The 19,023-nt window shown below is 36.9% G+C and overlaps 1 protein-coding gene across 15 annotated transcripts in view; it reads left to right on the top strand.

Annotated features, from left to right (window-relative positions):
• Nucleotides 1-19,023, top strand: part of PEAK1 (pseudopodium enriched atypical kinase 1) — a 313,439-nt gene that overhangs the window by 76,627 nt on the left and 217,789 nt on the right. For 4 of the 15 annotated variants that reach the window (XM_061394743.1, XM_061394746.1, XM_061394751.1 and 1 more), the window contains one exon: nt 12,072-12,150. The exons of 10 other annotated variants lie outside the window; for them this stretch is intronic. The gene's annotated coding sequence lies outside the window, so the exon portion shown is untranslated. Of the gene's footprint in view, nt 1-1,631; nt 5,228-12,071; nt 12,151-19,023 lie in introns of those variants that run through there. One more of the 15 variants, XM_061394755.1, reaches the window with a different exon arrangement.

Raw genomic sequence — 19,023 nt, 5'->3', positions numbered from 1 at the left:
TGATGGCCATTCTGACCAGTGTGAGTTTTGATTTGCATTTCTCTAATAATGAGTGATGTTAAGCATCTTTTCATGTGTCTGTTGGGCATCTGTATGTCTTTGGAGAAATGTCTGTTTAGGTCTTTTGCTCACTTTTTGATTGGGTCATTTGTTTTTCTGATACTGAGCTGCATGAGCTCCTTGTATATTTTAGAGATTAATCCTTTGTCAGTTGCTTCATTTGCAATTATTTTCTCCCATTCTAAGGGTTGTCTTTTCATCTTGTTTATAGTTTCCTTTGCTGTGGAAAAGCTTTTAAGTTTAATTAGGTCCCATTTGTTTGTTTTTGTTTTTATTTCCATTACGCTAGGAGGTGGGTCAAAGAGGATCTTGCTGCAATTTATGTCAAACAGTGTTCTGCCTATGTTTTCCTTTAAGAGCTTTATAGTTCCTGACCTTATATTTAGGTCTTTAATCCATTTTGAATTTATTTTTGTGTATGGTGTTAGGAAATGTTCTGATTTCATTCTTTTACATATAGCTGTCCAGTGGGGTTGGTATTGAAAAGAAGTATGTGTGTTTGCTGCTTCCATGCTTACAGCTGGATGGAAATTGGCCTCAAAAGGTCTCTGGTTTTCTTTGTCATTAGCCAACAGATGCTTGCTACAGTGTATTGCTCAGAGTTCTTTATTTAATGTGAGGGCAATGCATCTCTGTTCAATAAGAAAAGCTGTGCAACACGATAGCTCATTTGTGGATAAGAAATATCTGCCTTTAGCCACACATTGATCCTTCACTAAATGATTTTTCTTTTTTTTTCACTAGCTTCTTATCCAATATGTGGTTGATTTACCTATCTTCTCATTGCTTTGACTTTTCTAGTAAGTTGATCCTGAATTTAGTATGTCATTCTTAAGGGGCGCACATTTTTTTTCTGTCGAAGAATTACTTCAGATCTTCTCTAAAACATTTAAAAAAATAAAATTTCCGGTCAGGAGTATATATCATAAAAACACTTAGGTTTCTAGGCACAAATATCCATGGTCAGTTCAGTTCAGTTCAGTCGCTCAGTCGTGTCCGACTCTTTGCCACCCCATGAATCGCAGCACGCCAGGCCTCCCTGTCCATCACCAACTCCTGGAGTTCACTCAGACTCACGTCCATCGAGTCAATGATGCCATCCAGCCATCTCATCCTCTGTTGTCCCCTTCTCCTCCTGCCCCCAATCCCTCCCAGCGTCAGAGTCTTTTCCAATGAGGCAACTCTTTGCATGAGGTGGCCAAAGTGCTGGAGTTTCAGCTTTAGCATCATTCCTTCCAAAGAAATCCCAGGGCTGATCTCCTTCAGAATGGACTGGTTGGATGTCCTTGCAGTCCAAGGGACTCTCAAGAGTCTTCTCCAACACCACAGTTCAAAAGCATCAGTTCTTTGGCACTCAGCCTTCTTCACAGTCCAACTCTCACATCCATTCATGACCACAGGAAAAACCATAGCCTTGACTAGACGAACCTTTGTTGGCAAAGTAATGTCTCTGCTTTTGAATATGCTATCTAGGTTGCTCATAACTTTCCTTGCAAGGAGTAAGCAAATTTGCCATATTACATATAATATATACAATATTGTTAAATATTGTATACATTATATATATACTTTACCATATAAGATATTTCTTAAATGTTTATATTTATGTTTAATATTATAAATATGATATATATACATAAATATATATCAATATACATACGTATGTATTTACCAAAATTGTGATAAAGTCCAAGCTTTCTCTACAGCCCCCATCTTCCCATAGCAATTGCCCTTTGGCTACCTTTCAGACTTAGGGTGGGCTTCCCAGGTGGCTCTAGTGATGAAGAACCCAGTGTAAGAGACATAAAAGACACTGGTTCGATCCCTGGTTTGGGAAGATCCCCTGGAGGAGGGCACAGCAACCCTCTCCAGTATTCTTACCTGGAGATTCCCATGGACAGAGGAGCCTGGCGGGCTATAGTCCATAGGGTCACAAAGAATCAGACATGACTGGAGCAACTTAGCGCTTAGTTTAGGGTTGCACATACCTACATGAGGACCTGTCCTGGAAATGGACTCTGTCATTTGAGCTAGGAGTTCTGGGATTCCAGGTCAGTTGAAAGTAGTCTGTTAGGGTGAGACCCAGTAAGGTAACACTTCCTTTTGGCCCTTTTCTCTGCTCATTGCATGGAGAGAGATGTGTGTGGCCACACAAGGGCCAAATCCTATTGCCTTGTTCTAAAGGCAGTAGTGAATTTAATGATCTTTTAATAAATCTAGTAGACTTGATTGCCTCCAAGTTTATTCCTTCCTTTTGTTGTATGGCCAGGGGATTTCTTTAAAACCAAAATCATTATCACATCCCTGCTTGAAACTTTTTAGTGCTTCACACTTTTATTGAGATAAAGGCTGAACTCCTAACATGGCTTCAACATTGTTGAAGATCCTTTGTGCCCTGTTCTGGTCATTGCTTACTTTCACTGTTAGTGAGCTCTGTTGTTGCCCTGACAAACACGTCCTCTTTTTTACTTATGCAACTTTGCATATGCTATAGGTCTGTCCTACTCCCCTTTCCTCATGAACAATCTCTAGTATATTTACCAAACTCCTGTGCTAAGTCACTTCAGTTGTGTCTAGCTCTTTGCAACCCTAAGGACTGTAGCCCATCAGGCTCCTCTGTCCATGGGATTCTCCAGGCAAGAATACTGGAGTGGGTTGCCATGCTCTCCTCCAGGGGATCTTCCCAACCCAAGGATCAAACCCACATCTCTTGTGTCTCCTGCATTGGCAGGTGGGTTCTTTATCACTAGCACCACCTGGGAAGTCCCTACTCATCCTGTAAGTCTCTGTTAAAATATAGTCTGACAAGCCTTTCTTCACTTCCCAAGGAAGAATTCAGTCCTTCCCCTTCTATATTTCTGTTGTGATTTGTACACATTACTTTTATAGTACTTGTTGCCTTATGTAATAATTGCTTTTCTGTAAGCCATGCCCTCTGCTTCTAAAGGCAGGAGCTAATTTGATTCAGCATGCTATTTCCTGTACTAATAGTGTGTAGTACACAATAAGTGCTTAATAAATGTGTGCTGAATGAAGACTGTAATTAGTGGAACACATTGTGAATAGCTCTAGAGGACTGTGTTTGCAGTAAACTGCATAATGAAGGTGATTGAGAAATGGAGTATTTCAATAATTGATCATACTGCATAACAGTCAATTTCAAATGATCGATTTTAGATAATTTTAAGGCAGAACAAAATGGACTGTACAGAGTTTATCTGTATTAATCCATAAGATGTTTCAGCATGATCTTTCTGAATCGTGTGATCACAATTCCTAGCTATGTGTCTAGCTAAGAAAGCTATGGGAGTCAGTATTATCTGTACTGTTGCTTTTTCACAAGCTGGGGCCTTGTTTTTTCAATTGAATCTCTAACACATTTACTTAATGGTTTGTCTACCTAAAAAATATACTATAAAATTAGCACTAGGGTAAAAGGGATTCAAAATTGTGTTATTATCAAATGTAGTTTTAAAATTGCTCAGAAGACAGACAAGCAACATACCTTAGGGTGTAAGCACAATCTCAGTTTATCAGAAGGCTTACTCTTCTACATTCAGACCGTGCCTTTTGGATGACAGTCCTTGATGGGTCCAAGTGAAATGTTATGAACTAAGCTAAGCAGTTAATTCGATGGTAGTCTCTGGCCATAACTACTTCAAGTGCTTGATCCCCACCCAAATTATGTATTCTTCTCTCACTCATGGGAAAATAGTGTGAGTGATTGCTGCTCATTTGTATATTAATTTAATGGTTCTCTTTTCTCACTCACCCAAAAAGCAGTATTGCCAGTTATTAGTTGCAAAACTCAGAAATTACTTTGACGCACATGGTCCTTTATTTTCACATCTTTGAAAGTGGTTTTGAGCAGAAACCTGTTTGGAGCCCAGCTAACATGTTCTTATTTGCACAAACGATCTGAAAACCATCATGAAGACTGAGCTCTGACCTCCTCCATTGCTGTGCCATGTCCTCTTTTAAACCTAGAAATCTTCCTTCAGAGCTTGATCCTTTTAAAAGCAAGAATTTGGAATATCAAGCAAATTTATATATTTTTAACAACGTTCAGAAACATGTAAATGTGATTGTTATTTAGATGCTGTATTTTCAATTGGCTCATCTCCATTGAGCCCTTTTAATCAGTTTCCCAGCCTGTCTGTCCCTTCAGCTGCATAGTAATGCAATATTTGTAACATGATTATTTTGCAGATGTGAATCATCTTTAAATACAAGAGTTGATTGACCTAGGGGGTAACTACAAAATCTTACATAAAATAAAGAACAATTTATAGGATTGCTTAAGTAATTTTTAAGAATGTGAGTATTGGAGTCATTAATGATAGAAACAACATACTGCTTGATTATGATAAAATATTCAGCAACTCACTAACCCAGCTGTCCTGTTTAAATAATCTATGAACAAACAGAATAAAAATTATTCTTGGTGCTGTGCCCTAGACCAGTATCTACTGAGGTTTTAGCTTGGGAAATATGTCAAAAAATTTGTCTTTGATTTGAGTATTTTAATGTTAAAAGGCTGATTCTGTTAAGTAGAGAATGGAAACATTTATGTCTTTGTAGTATGACTTTAAACATAATTATTAACTGAATACGACAGTGTGATTGCTTGCTAAGACAGTTTTTTCTGTTAGTCAAGTTATGAGTAAGAAAGACTCAGTCTCTGTTTTAAGAGAAGCAGTATTCAGTGTCCCAGGTTTTACACATGGTTCCATCACTAACTCACTGGCTGACTTTGGTGCTTTGGATTTTCTCATGAGCCAGATTAACCACCTCATAGTGAAGATCAATTAGATCTGGTTTGTGAAAGGGCTCTATAAAACACATGCCACCTTTAGTAGTTAAGTAAGATTTTAGCCCCTTTTCTGCCTGCTTTTTAACTTCAGGCTGGTAATTCAAACTCCCTGAGCTTCTGTTTCTTTATAGGTAAAATACAAGAGTTTGGCCAGTATATTCTGGAGGAGTACTATTTACATTGTATTCATCACTTACAACCTATAATTTATAATAATCTCTCTCTCTCTCTCTCTTTTTTTAACATGTGCTTGCCCCTGTTCATTTAATGGATATTGTGATTACCCTGTAAGACTGGATTCCTTTAATCTTCACCTGTTACATTTCAGTTAATCTTCCTCTCAATCTTGTGAAAGTAGGTGATATTCTCATTTTACTGATAAGGAAAACTGAGGTTCAGTTTAGTGTTAGAGATGGGATTCCAGTTTCTGATGCCAGTGTTCTTTTTTTTTACTAGCATGTGGCTTAGTGAGGATGCTTTGCCACATACATCATCTAAAGCGAGCTTTTGATCTCCATTATTTTTCTATTCTTGTTTCTCAAAATGAATAGAGCCTTACCAAAGTGCTTTTATAGAGAGATGTGCCTATTCAATAGCGGTAAGCATAATTTGGCAATTTTTACATTATAGCACCATACAAAAAGTCTTGTTGGCGTTATACAACAGTGCAGTGTTATCTGGGAATCCTTCAGTGCTGGAAAATATAGTTTGTCCTTCAAATAAGATGGGTTCTATTTTAATACATGTATTTTATTTTTAAGACATAGCATTGTTTAATATTATGATGCTTGTAAACTTATATCTGTGCTTTCTGTAGAAGGAAAACAGTTGATTTAATTACTTATGAAATGTTTTTGTTTTTAAAATCCTAATTTGTGATTCTAGAAAGAACATTACCCCATGGCAAATTTCTCTAAAATTTCTATTTTAGGTGGGTTATGTTTTATCATATCCATTGTTTATATGTAAATTTTAAAAAGTTCTCTGAACTATCTGAAATAAGTAGATCTGGCAGGAATTAGGAAAAGCATGTCCAGAAACATTCATTTCTGTCTAGAGTTCATTTATGAGTTCTATGTTTTAATATGCCAGCACTAGATATTGATCTTACTTGGAGCCTTATTGCACTTGCTGCTGCTGCTGCTGCTGCTAAGTCGCTTCAGTCATGTCCGATTCTGTGCGACCCCATAGATGGCAGCCCACCAGGCTCCCCGTCCCTGGGATTCTCCAGGCAAGAACACTGGAGTGGGTTGCCATTTCCTTCTCCAATGCATGAAAGTGAACAGTGAAAGTGAAGTTGGTGACTGAAACACTGATTCAGCTAGGACTCTGATGTTGATCCTTTCTGATTGAGAAACCTTTGCCCTTGGGACGTTCCTTAACTCATGTTTCTCTTCATTTTGTATTGAAAGTTTCTGGGTGGTCATTACTAGTCCAAAAGAGAATTCCTATGAATAGCTCATTGGTCACAGTTTTATTTTTATCTTCCCAACTGATGACTTTGAAATGACTGTGGCATTTTGAGGAGACCTTATCTGTTGCCATTCTTAACCCTATTCGTGAAACTCTAGTCACATCAGCCTTCTTTTCTGTTCTATAAAGTCAGTCTAGCTTCAGGGACTTCTGCAGTTATCCCACTGTGGGGAATGGTTTTCCCTCAGACTTGTGTGGCTTTATCTTTCTTTTCATTTAAGTCTCAGCTTAAATGTTCCTTCCTCAAAAAGGTTTTCCTTAACAACTCACTGAAAATTAGTGTTTCTCTAACACTATTAAATGGCTTTGTTTTTTTCTTAGTACCTAATGACTAGCTGATATTTATTTCTTGTGTATCTCCTCTGATGGGGACATAGATATTCTGTTTTGTTTAATGCTGTATCCACAGCACCTGGAACAGTGTCTGCCGTAGTAGTTATTCCAGTAAATATTTTTTGAATGACCAAATGAATGCTTTTTCTATTGGCTATTTATAAAATTTTTTAAAAAACATTTTCCTCTTTTTTTTTTTTGGTAATCAGGAAGGTGCTAATTATTTTTGCCATTAGTGTTTTTTTGCAATTAATGTTTCTGTACATTTGATGTTTTTCACTTCCTATGCTGTTCTGTTCCCTAGTTAAATTCTTTCAGAAAGGAGAAAGCCTTTTAATTTTCAAACTCTGAGATATGACTATTTCGATTTATCTACTGCTTGTCAGGTGGGTGTCTGAGCTGGTGCAGCCTAGTCACAAAAGCAATTAACAGATAGGAAAATTGGCTCTTAACAGCTGCTTCAGTCCTGCTTGAGTTGGCCTCTCCCCCAAGGGACTGTCACTGTCAACCTAGCAAAATGAAATTGCCTTCCCATAAACATTTTTTTTTCCCCAGGATTTTAGAACAGAAATAAATTCTTGCTTTATAAAATGAGTTAAAATGTGTCAACAGAATAGAACAGAGTAATGACCTGCTGGTGCAATTTGGATTCTGAGGCATGGCAGCAACATTTATTTTCAGAAGAGTTGACATTGAAACTGTAGCACTTTTAGTTCTATTGAAATGACTTTATTATGCCAAAAAGGTAGATTTAGTAACTTATTTATTGATGTTGGTGAAGAAAGAGACAATTCTATAAAATATAATTTTTAGCCCTCAATGCTTTGGTTTGTGGCATAGTTTTTGAGTCGTTACTCCTTCATTTAACTCTGTGGAAAGGACCAGGTTTTATAAAGACTACAACTTGGTTTCCTTTCCAGTTCACTCTTCTACTCTTAATTCATTCAGTATGGATTCCATTTGATCATTATAGACCTTAACCATTGTTATGTGCTGTAACCAATGTATCCTTTTAAAAATGGATTTAAATGGGTTTTATATTAACAATATGCCAGTTCTGGGCTTTATATTGACATAAGCCTCAATGTTGGCAAATGTGACATTGGTTTCTTTTGATTCTTTTTGATAACTCTTATTTGATATGATTTCCAATCTGAGCTAGTTGTGAAGTGTACTCCCCTTGAAAGTTGTCCTCTAATAATACTCCCTTTCTTTCATTCCTGTTATACCACTGGCCTCTTATGAAGCTAAAAGTATGTGTCATTAAACTCTGCTCTCATATTTTATTAAAAAATAAGAGAAGATTCTCCTATAGTGAGGGTATTATCTTAGTTTTTAAGTGAATAAGATGTGCTTTTGTTATGTTGATGTGCCAGTTCATGGTGTACCTTTTGGTGACTTTAGGATGGGGCCTGCTCACCAGAAACATCAACCATATAATTAGTGGGTTGGGACCTTGGGCCAATCTGACACCAAGATGGGCACTATAAAGGACAGAAATGGTATGGACCTAACAAGAAGATGTTAAGAAGAGGTGGCAAGAATACACAGAAGAACTATACAAAAAAGATCTTCATGACTCAGATAATCAGCATGGTGTGATCACTCAACTAGAGCCAGACATCCTGGAATGCAAAGTCAAATGGGCCTTAGGAAGCATCACTACAAACAAAGTTAGTGGAGGTGATGGAATTCCACTTGAACTATTTCAAATCCTAAAAGATAATGCTGTGAAAGTGTTGCACTCAATACGCCAGCAAATTTGGAAAACTCAGCAGTGGCCACAGGACTGGAAAAGGTCAGTTTTCATTGCAATCCCAAAGAAATAATGTCAAAGAATGTTCAAACTACCACAAAATTGCACTCATCTCACACACTAGCAAAGTAATGCTCAAAATTCTCCAAGCCAGGTTTCAACAGTACGTGAATCGAGAACTTCCAGATGTTCAAGTTAGATTTAGAAAAGGCAGAAGAACCAGAGATCAAATTGCCAACATCCATTGGCTCATAGAAAAAGCAAGAGAGTTCCAGAAAAATATCTACTTCTGCTTTATTGCCTACATGAAAGCCTTTGACTGTGTGGATCACAACAAACTTTGGAAAAGTCTTCAAGAGATGGGAATATCAGACCACCTTACCTGCCTCCTGAGAAATCTGGATGCAGGTCAAGAAGCAACAGTTAGAACTGGACATGGAACAATGGACTGGTTCCAAATTGGGAAAAGAGTATGTTAAGGATGTATGTTGTCATCTTGCTTATTTAACTTATATGCGGAGTACATCATGAGAAATGTTGGGCTGGATGAAGCACAAGCTGGAATCAAGATTGCCGGGAGAAATATCAATAACCTCAGATATGCAGATGATACCATTCTTATGACAGAAAGCAAAGAGGAACTAAAGAACCTCTTGATGAAAGTTAAAGAGGAGAGTGAAAAAGCTGGCTTAAAACTCAACATTCAACAAACTAAGATCATGGCATCCAGTCCTATCACTTCATGGCAAACAGATGGGGAAACAGTGGAAATAGTGACAGACTTTATTTTTGGGGGACTCCAAAATTACTGCAGATGATGACTGCAGCCATTAAATTAAAAGATGTTTGCTCCTTGGAAGAAAAGCTATGACCAACCTAGACAGAATATTAAAAAGCAGAGACATTACTTTGCTGACAAAGGTCCATCTAGTTAAAAGCTATGGTTTTTCCAGTAGTCATGTAAGGATGTGAGAGTTGGACCATAAAGAAAGCTGAGTGCTGAAGAATTGATGCTTTTAAACTGTGGCGTTGGAGAAGACTCTTGAGAGTCCCTTGGACCCAAGGAGATCAATCCAGTCAATCCTAAAGGAAATCAGTCCTGAATATTCATTGGAAGGACTGATTTTGAAACTGAAACTCCAGTACTTTGGCCACCTGATATGAAGAATCAACTCAGTGGAAAAGACCCTAATGCTGGGAAAGATTGAAGGCAGAAAGAGAAGGGAATGACAGAGGATGAGATGGTTGGATGCCATCACCAACTCAATGGACATGAGTTTGAGCAAGCTCCGGGAGTTGGTGAACGACAGGGAAACCTGGTGTGCTATAGTCCATGGGGTTGCAAAGAGTCAGACACAACTGAGCGACTGAAGTGACACCAAAGCTCAGTGGAGAATGTTGATTGGTGAACACAGTGATGTGTTGGGCGGATGATGCACCCTGACTCATAGGGAGATGGCTTGGAAGCCCCTTTTCAGGGCCATCTTAGAGCTTTCCCTGTGTGTATTATTTATAATAAAACTATAATAATAAGTATAATGCTTTCCTGAGTTTTGTCAGTTGTCTTAGCAAGTTATCAAACTGAGGCACTCATAGGAATCTCTGAGTATGTGGCAAGTTGATTAGAAATGCAGATAGCCTGGAGATCCCTGAAGAGTGGCTGGCATCTAAAGTAAGTGCAGTCGTATTTGGTTAATGCCCTTTGGTTTGTGTATACCAGACTAACTCTGAGTGGTTAGTGCTGAAATAAAATTACAGTACACTAATTTAAGGTTGAAACAGAACAGTGAGTGGTACATTTGTTACAGTTAATGAACCAATGTTGATAGATTATTATAAACTAAAGCCCAAAGTTTGCATTAGGATTCACTCTTTATGTTGTACACCTTCATGGGTTTTGACAAATTCATAATGTCATTGGTCTACCATTATCGTAGACCCATGGCAAATAAAATATTGCCTGCCAAATAAGCTGTTAACATTTTAGCCAATAAATATACAGATTATAGAATCATGGTAATTGAGACTCCTGTGACTCCCTCCCAGTCTCATCCCTCTCCCTGTCTCAGAAGTAATCAGTTTTATGAATTTGGTATTTTTCAAATCTAAGCATGTTTTTATAGTTTACTAAGTATTTGTGTATCATACTTTATGGGATTTTTACAAGTTTTTAAATTTCACATTAACAACACTATGTATATTACACCTATTTCATCAACTTGTTTATTTCAAAACTCAGCATTGTGTTTGCAATTTATAGGATTTTATTTTTACTATAGGAAAGAATATTTCTTTAATTAAAGAGTCATTTAATGTTAAATAATTTGTTAACAGTTATAATTTTATATTGGTTTCCTGTATTAGTATAAATAGACAGTACTGACCTGTACATTAAATTTTTCAACCCACCAGAGGTTTACTGACTTGAATCTAAAAAAGCTTTTTTTTGGGGGGGGTGTGTGTGTGTGTGTGGCTCTTAGAATTCAAACACAAATGACATTATATCATTGATATCATGTTCTGCAGCTACCCTGTTAAAAATACTCAACAGAAGCCAGAAAGACTTAATTATTTAAAGTGAACTGCTAATTGAAGATCCTACCTTTTGTAGATTTCTTTCTGGTGACTCTTTTTTTTGTTTGTTTGTTTTTTAATGAAGAATATAAGATCTTAGTTCCCTAACCTCGGATAAAATCAGCACACCCTCAGTGAAAGTCCCTTTGGGGACTCTGTTTATTGTGTGTTTCCTTTACTATGGGCTTCCCGGGTCTCAGTGGAAAAGAATCCACCTGCCATTGCAGGAGGTGGGGTTTGATCCCTGGGTCAGAAAGATACCCTGGAGAAGGAATGGCATCCCACTTCAGTTTTCTTGCTTGGGAAATCCCATGGACAGAGAAGCCTGGTGAGATATAGTTCATGATGCAGCAAAAGAGTTGGACATGACTTAGCAACCAAACAGCACAACTGTAATTATCAGTTCTAAAAGAGAACACTGTTTCTAGGATAAATCAGAAGATCCCTACAATTCAAGGTAGAGGTAAAGCTATAGCTTCCTCCCCCAGCTTGAGGAAAGTTACTTTATTTTGTTTGGTGAATGTACAGTTGAACCTAATTATTTATGCTGATGTATGCAGCAAGTTTCATCTAGTCAAAGCAGAAGCTGTCAGATCTTCGTAGAATTTTCTGTGACCTAAATTAAATCTGCGTTACACAGGACTGCAGTCTTTAGAGAAAGCTGTTCCCATTGTCTGCTGTGTTAGTTGTGCACACTAACCTGTCACTGTTGATTTGGTTATTGTTGCTCATTTTGCATCCTTTGGTGTATAGTTTGAGTTCAGTAGCAGAAAAAAGCTTGAACTTACACTGTTTTGTACATTTGAAAAATAGTGATATCCCTCTTCCTCAAGATCATTTATTATAGGTTCCAGAAAGCTATATAATTGCACTTCCAATCCAGATTGTTTTTTTATTGACTTCCTGAAGAATCTATTATATTGTAAAGCATCATTGGCAGATTCAGTTGTAATTTAATAAGAATAGACCAATATGCTAAGGGAAGTGATTTTTCAAAAGTTCTTGCTCAATTCCATTGCATGAAATGCTAAAATAGTTTCCTCTTCTTTGTTCATTTCTCAGATGAAGTGTGCTTCAGATTTTTTCTTCGTACTCCTTCTATTTAAGACTGTGTTTATATGGGTGCTATACCAATAAAGAGGTACTGAGAAGTGACTTTTTCCTACTGTATTTTCTAAAGTTTATGTGATGCCATGGTTTTAGATGTTATTTCATTCACAGGATTTGGTCTATGGTAAATATTTTGTAACATGATTTCTATGACAAATGTGTAAATTAAAAATTGAGTTTGTATAGATTCCCAATGCTGGATTTATAGTGTTTGGAATGTTATCTTCAGGGTCTTTTATGGTCAGTATTGTACTCAGATTAATCTTGGGATGTTATAGACCTAGTAATTTCAGACAAATCATCAAATTCTCAGTTTGGTCATATAGTTACTTTAGATTATTGACTATAATCCTAATGATTATAGTTTCTTGATTTTAAAAAAAATCAATATTTACTGAATTTTTTCTAAAATATGTGAAATATTCTTGGCTCCTTTTAAAATGAAAGATGTTAATTTTGTATAATTGTACTTAGAACAGTTTTTGTTTACATGGAACTCTTATGATTATACTGGCCCAGTTGAGTTTATTTGGATTTTCTTTACTCCCCTATCTCTTTCCCAGCATTTAGGAGAAGAATAATGCTTCTCATGCTGGCATCCCAAGGACTAGACCTGTATCTTGATTGGTTATTTTGTTGTCTTTATCCCACTTATGTCCCTGTCTCTACTCATTTAGCTTCCTTTCATAAGCACCCATTCTAAGGTAGTTAGCATGGGGTCGCACAGAGTCGGACACGACTGAAGTGACTTAGCATAGCATAGCATACATCTTTGGATATTTCTGTATCTTTAGAAAATACATAGTGTTTTCTGTGTATAAATTTATAATTTTTATAAATGACACTGGGCTATATATCTCATTTTATTGTTTTTTTCTGTTTTCTTCTTTTTTCAAAGTTTAAACTTTTTATATTGTTTTAAAAAAATTCAGCCTTTCATTTAAATGATCTATCCTTGTGTTGCATATAATTCTGATTCCTTACCTCTGATTGTTGTGCTCTATCATGTGCACACTCTTATCCATGTATACTATGTATCCATCTTACTTACACTCACCTATTGATGTTTATAGTTTATAAAATGTGTTGAAAGCATTCATGATATATTTGCTTTTTGATCCAACAATTTTATTTAAAATACTTTATCCTAAAAAAACTACCAAAGCTGTGCAAGAAGGTATATATTCAGGGATATTTGGTATATATGAGGATATAAAAGTGTGTACAAAGATATTTATGATATTATAAATTTAGAACAACAAAATTTAGAAACAACCTAAATATTCAAAGTAGAAAATTGAATATACTGTGGTCTGTATCTATAATAGGATGCTATGTGAAAATTAGGAATGCTTTACCAGATAATAATAGTAAATGATAAAGGCTGAGTATAAATTTTAGGTATAGTCTGATCCCAGTTGCTCATGCAGTTATTCAGCCATTCACTCACAAATAGTGACAGTCCAGATACTGTTTTAGAATGTAGAGGTAGAGTGCCGTGTGTGTGTGTGGCGGGGCGGGGGGCGGGGGGGGGGCGCGGGGGGTGGCGATGGGGCGGGCAGGGGTGTGTGTGTCACAAAACAGATTCTTTCTTTGCTGTCATAGAATTTGCAGTTTAGTCAGGAGAGACAGAACCATAAACAAAAAATTTGTCAGTTGGCGATAGTGCTTTGGAGAAAAATATAACAGGGTTAATGGTAAATAGGAAATACCAAGGAAAAAGAGAAGGAATTTTGCTACTTTATATAAGGTAAGTTAAGGAAGTCTCTGAAAAGTGACATTTTAAAAAAATTTTATTTGTTTTAGTTTTGGCTGTGCTCAGTCTTCATTGCTGCTTGGGCTTTTCATTATTTGCAGCAAGCAGGGGCCACTCTCTAGTTTCATTGCTCAGGCTTCTCATTGCGGTGGCTTCTCTTGCGGAGCCCAGGGACTCTAGTAGGCTTCAGTAGTTGAGGTGCTTAGGCTTAGTTCTCTGAAGTATGTGAGATCTTCCTGGACCTAGGATTGAACCCACGTTTCCTGCACTGGCAGGCGATTCTTTACCACTGAGCCACCAGGGAAGCCCCTCTGAAAAGTGGCATTTGAATAGAGACCTAAAGAAAGCTAAGGAGAGAGAAAGCAATGTTTTATCTGGGCCGGGGGGTCAGGGGGGAAATGTTCTTGATGAAGGGAACTGCAGGTCCAAAGACTTCAGGCAGAGATATGTATGTGTTCCAGCAAGAGCTTAGAGGTCAGTAGCTGAGTCAGATAAAGTGAAAGTGAAAGTCACTCAGTTGTGTCCAACTCTTTGCAACCCCATGGACTATATAGTCCGTGGAATTCTCCAGGCCAGAATACTGGAGTGGGTAGTCGTTCCCTTCTTCAGGGGATCTTCCCAACCCAAGTATTGAACCCAGGTCTCCCGCACTGCGGGCAGATTCTTTACCAGCTGAGCCACAAGGGAGGCCCTGAGTCCGATAGACCAAGGGATACAGTGTGTAGGAAATAAGGTAAGAGAAGTAAAGATTGGGGATGAAAATGGAGGGCCATTAGAGTTATCTTATAGGTCATTATAAGCACTTTGGCCTTTATGATTCTAAGACGAGAAGTCATTGTAGGATTTTGAGCGGAGAAATGAAATTTGATTGACTTTTAAAATCATTTTGGCTGTTTTGTGTAGAATAGACTGGAGAGGAACAGTACTGGGAAAATGGAGTTAAGAGGCTATTGTAATAACCCGGACAACAGATGATAGTAGTTTGGACCAATGATGAGAAGAGGTTTGATTCTGGATTTGTAATGTACACCCACAAACACCTTTTTGAAAAAATAACTGTGTATGTGTTGATATACTAATATATATTTAATTATCTCTGATGGAGTTACTGATGACTTTTTCTTTATACACGTCTGTGCTTTTCAAATTTTCTGTAACTATTTTATTTATTTATTTTTAATTTTATTTATATATATTTTTTATTGTGCTGGATCTTAGTTGCTGCGCAGACTTTTCTTTAGTTGCAGAGAGTGGGGCTACTCTCTCGTCGTGGTTTCCAGGCTTCTCATTGCGGTGGCTTCTCTTGCTGTGTAACGGGCTCTAGGCAAGTGGGCTTCAGTAGCTGTGGCTCCTGGGCTCTAGAGCATGGGCTTAGTTGTTCCACAGCATGTAGAATATTCCCAGATCGGAGATCAAACCTGTGTCTCCTGCATTGGCAGGCGGATTCTCGAAGAATCCAGGGGACAGAAGAGACTCGGGTTCAATCCCTGGGTCAGGGAGATCCCCTGGAGGAGGAACTGACAACCCACTCCAGTATTATTGCCTGGAGAATCCCATGAACAGAGGAGCCTGGTGGGCCCACAGGGTTGCAAAAAGTCGAACACAACTGAGCACACACATACACACACACCAGGGAAGCCCCACTATTACTTTTAAAATCAGAGAAAAAAAGTTTAAAGCTACTTTTGTTTTTATTGTGTTTTTTCCCTGATTACACACATTTAAAAGTATTACACACATTTAAAAATTTGAGTTGTATTTTTTTCCTTTTTGTGTTTGCCATTCCCTTCTGTCTGGTGATTCAGACAGTGAGCAGGCCCAGCCCTTAAATTAGAACCAGGATGTTAGTTAACTGACTAGTGAAATTGATTGAGGAAGGAAATTACAACTTTTTTCAAGCCTGGGCAGACTGTAGTCAGCATTTCCCCTGTCATCCTTGTTTTCCTTTGTGAAGTAAACTCTTAGAAGACTGCTTTATTACAGTTTTTATAAATTTGGTGTGGCCGGGGTACATTTTTACTTATATGTTCTGCTGTTTTTACATCATCACTGATGCAGAGTAACCCAGTGACAAAAAACTGCAGTGTCAATCAACAGGATGGTCACATCTAGGTCATCCTAGCTAATGAGTGTGAGTTGTGTTGCTGATTTCCTGAAAATTATTTGTACAAATCGTTAGAATGCACTGTGAGTTTTCTCCTCTGACTTATCTTTCTGATTTGCTTAATTATATCAAATATTAGAACACTTGAAAACCAATTTACTGTAAACTAGGTAAGAGTTGTACTGATCTAGAACATGCTGATTGGCAGAGAGAAAAAAAAGACTGGAATTCAGTCTTGGTTATAACTGAGTTTGTTTTTTTAACTGAAGTATAGTTGATTTACAGTGTTGTGTTAATTTCTGCTATATAGCAAAGTGATTCTGTTTACATATACATATATATTCTCTTTTTATATTCTTTTCCATTATGCTTCCATTATGATTCCATGTGGTTCATCACAGGATATTGAATATAGTTCTCTGTGCTGTACAGTAGGCCCTTGTTGTTTATCTATTCTATATGTAATAGCTTACATCTGCTAGCCTTAACCTCCTACTCTATCCCGCACTCACCCACCTTCCCCTTGGCACCCCCCGGTCTGTTCTCTATGTCCATGAATCTGTTTCTGTTTCGTAGATGGGTTCATTCGTGTCATATTTTAGATTCCACGTATAAATAATATCATATGGTATGTGTCTTTCCCTTTCTGACTTCTCTTAGTATGACAGTCTCTAGTTGCATGGTTGAGTTCTTAAATGGTAAATCAATAAAACTCTTATTACCTGGAGGCATAACTTGAGTTTTGTATTGCAGGAAATAGTAGCCCTTGCTTTGTTGCTTTTTTCTCCCTTGCTCTGATTGGCAATGTTTAGTCCTCTAAAATTACCTGGAAAATGGAGATTTTGGATTTTTGATCCGAGGAGCAAGTATCTATCCAGATGATGCAAGGAGCACAGTGGCCATGATAAAAGTCTATTTTGCTTTGTATTTTGGTTTGAAATCACTAGTAAATTGCAAATATGTAATGGCACTTGTTTTAAAAATGGCAAAATTACTTCATGGCCTGTTGGCTATACTTTAATAAAAAATAAGTATGTTTTTTTTTTCTTCTTTATAGAAAGAGAAATATCTTACATTTTAGATATGAAGAAATTTAATCTATGAACTACTGTTTTTGTAGTCTGGAAAACCATCTATACCTCCTAGATCTTTGTATATCTATTAAGCAACTTGATGGTAAATATTTTGCTATATCTGACTTTTTTTTTTTTTTGTCTAATGGGCATGTTGGTTTTTTGGTTAAGTTTTCCAATGACCTACAACTGGTATTCTTCTTGTTCCCTAAATGTTTAAGTGAGAATAATTCCTTTGCTTCAAAAACACCGATCTTGCCTAGTTTATGGTTTCTGAATTTCTTAATTACTTTTCTATGAATTTTGTGTGGTACTGTGGACAGAAAATAGTCTGCTATCATTCAGACCCCCATGAATCCCAGCTCTGCCACTGAATAGCTCTCAGAGCCTTAGTTTCCTCATCAGTAAAACTATAATATAGATTGTCATATGTTGCTAGCTTTGTGCCTAGTGTGGTAATACGTAGCCAGTAAATATTATTTATTCTGTTTTCTTTATTTATGTTTTTAATTTGGCTCCTGTATTAACTAAAACCTTTGGTGGTTTTGTTACAACATTAGAAAGTTTTTGTACAGAATACTGTACAAAAGAATGTCAGTTACTAAATTTGGTCTGAATGATGTTAGATCTTTAACCCAGGTGTTGCTTTTTTTCATTCTTTTTAAAGATGTTTAATGTGCAGTTTTGTAGTATATTTAAAACATGTAATTGTGCCAGATACCCTGCAAGTTCTCTGTGCTAGAAACTTTTTAAACATTGTTTCTAATCCCCACAACTGTATAAGGTTTATACACTATTTTTTTCATTGAAGAGAAAGCTTAGGCTCATACTTGGAAAAGTTTTTAAAATGTGTTTGTAATAATGGGCCTATCATTATGGATTAAAATCCATATGGTTTATTGTAAACTGATCTTCTGTTATTGGAAAGTGAAACTTCCATTATTAAACTAGAGTCATTTCCACTGGACTGCAGGGTAGTAGTTGTCCAGAAGCTGTTAGTTGTGGTATTAAAATGTCCTTGAAGTCATTGTGAACTGTTGGAGGGCTCGCTTCTTCTCCCATAAAGAAAAGGAAAGAAAGAGAAGTCTCTCAGTTATGTCCAACTCTTTGCGACCCCATGGACTGTAGCCTACCAGGCTTCTCTGTCCATGGGATTTTCCAGGAAAGAGTACTGGAGTGGGTTGCCATTTCCTTCTTTTCCCATAACATGTTTATCAATTAATTCTTTTTTTAAGATTTTATTGAAATATAGTTGATTTACAAAGTTTAAATTTCTGCTCTACAATAAAGTAACTCAGTAATATACATATATATACATATATGTTCTTTTTTGTATTCTTTTCCAGTATGACTTATCATTGATACTGAATATACAGTAGGACTTTGTTGTTTATCCATCCTATATATAATAGTTTGCATCTGCTAATCAACTCCTAGTCCTTTCCTTCCCCACCTCGCTCCTCCTTGGCAACCACAAGTCTGTCCTCTATATTTGAGAGTCTGTTTTTGTTGGTAGGTATGTTCATTTGTGTTGTATTTTAAATTCCACATGTAAGTGATATTACATGGTATTTGTCTTTCTTTTTTTTTTTTTTACTTGATGTAGTATGATAATCTCTAGTTGCATCTATGTTGCTGCAAATGGCATTATTTCATTATTTTTAATGTCTGAGTAATATTCCATTGTATATATGTACCACATCTTCTTTATCCATTTATCTATCAGTGGACATTTAAGTTTTTTCCATATCTTGGCTATTGTAAATAGTGCTACTATGGACATAGAGGTGCATGTATCTTTTCAAATTAGACTTTTCTCTGGATATATGTCCAGGAGTGGAATTGTTGGATCATATGGCAACTCTGCTTTTAGTTTTTTGCGGAATCTCTACATACTGGTTTCCAGAGTGGCTATACCAATTTACATTCCCACCAGCGGTGTTAGAGGGTTCCCTTTTCTCCATATCTTCT

The sequence above is a fragment of the Bos javanicus genome, chromosome 21, assembly GCF_032452875.1.
Source record: "Bos javanicus breed banteng chromosome 21, ARS-OSU_banteng_1.0, whole genome shotgun sequence".
Lineage (NCBI taxonomy): Eukaryota > Metazoa > Chordata > Mammalia > Artiodactyla > Bovidae > Bos > Bos javanicus.
This window is presented reverse-complemented; position numbering and strand designations above follow the sequence as displayed.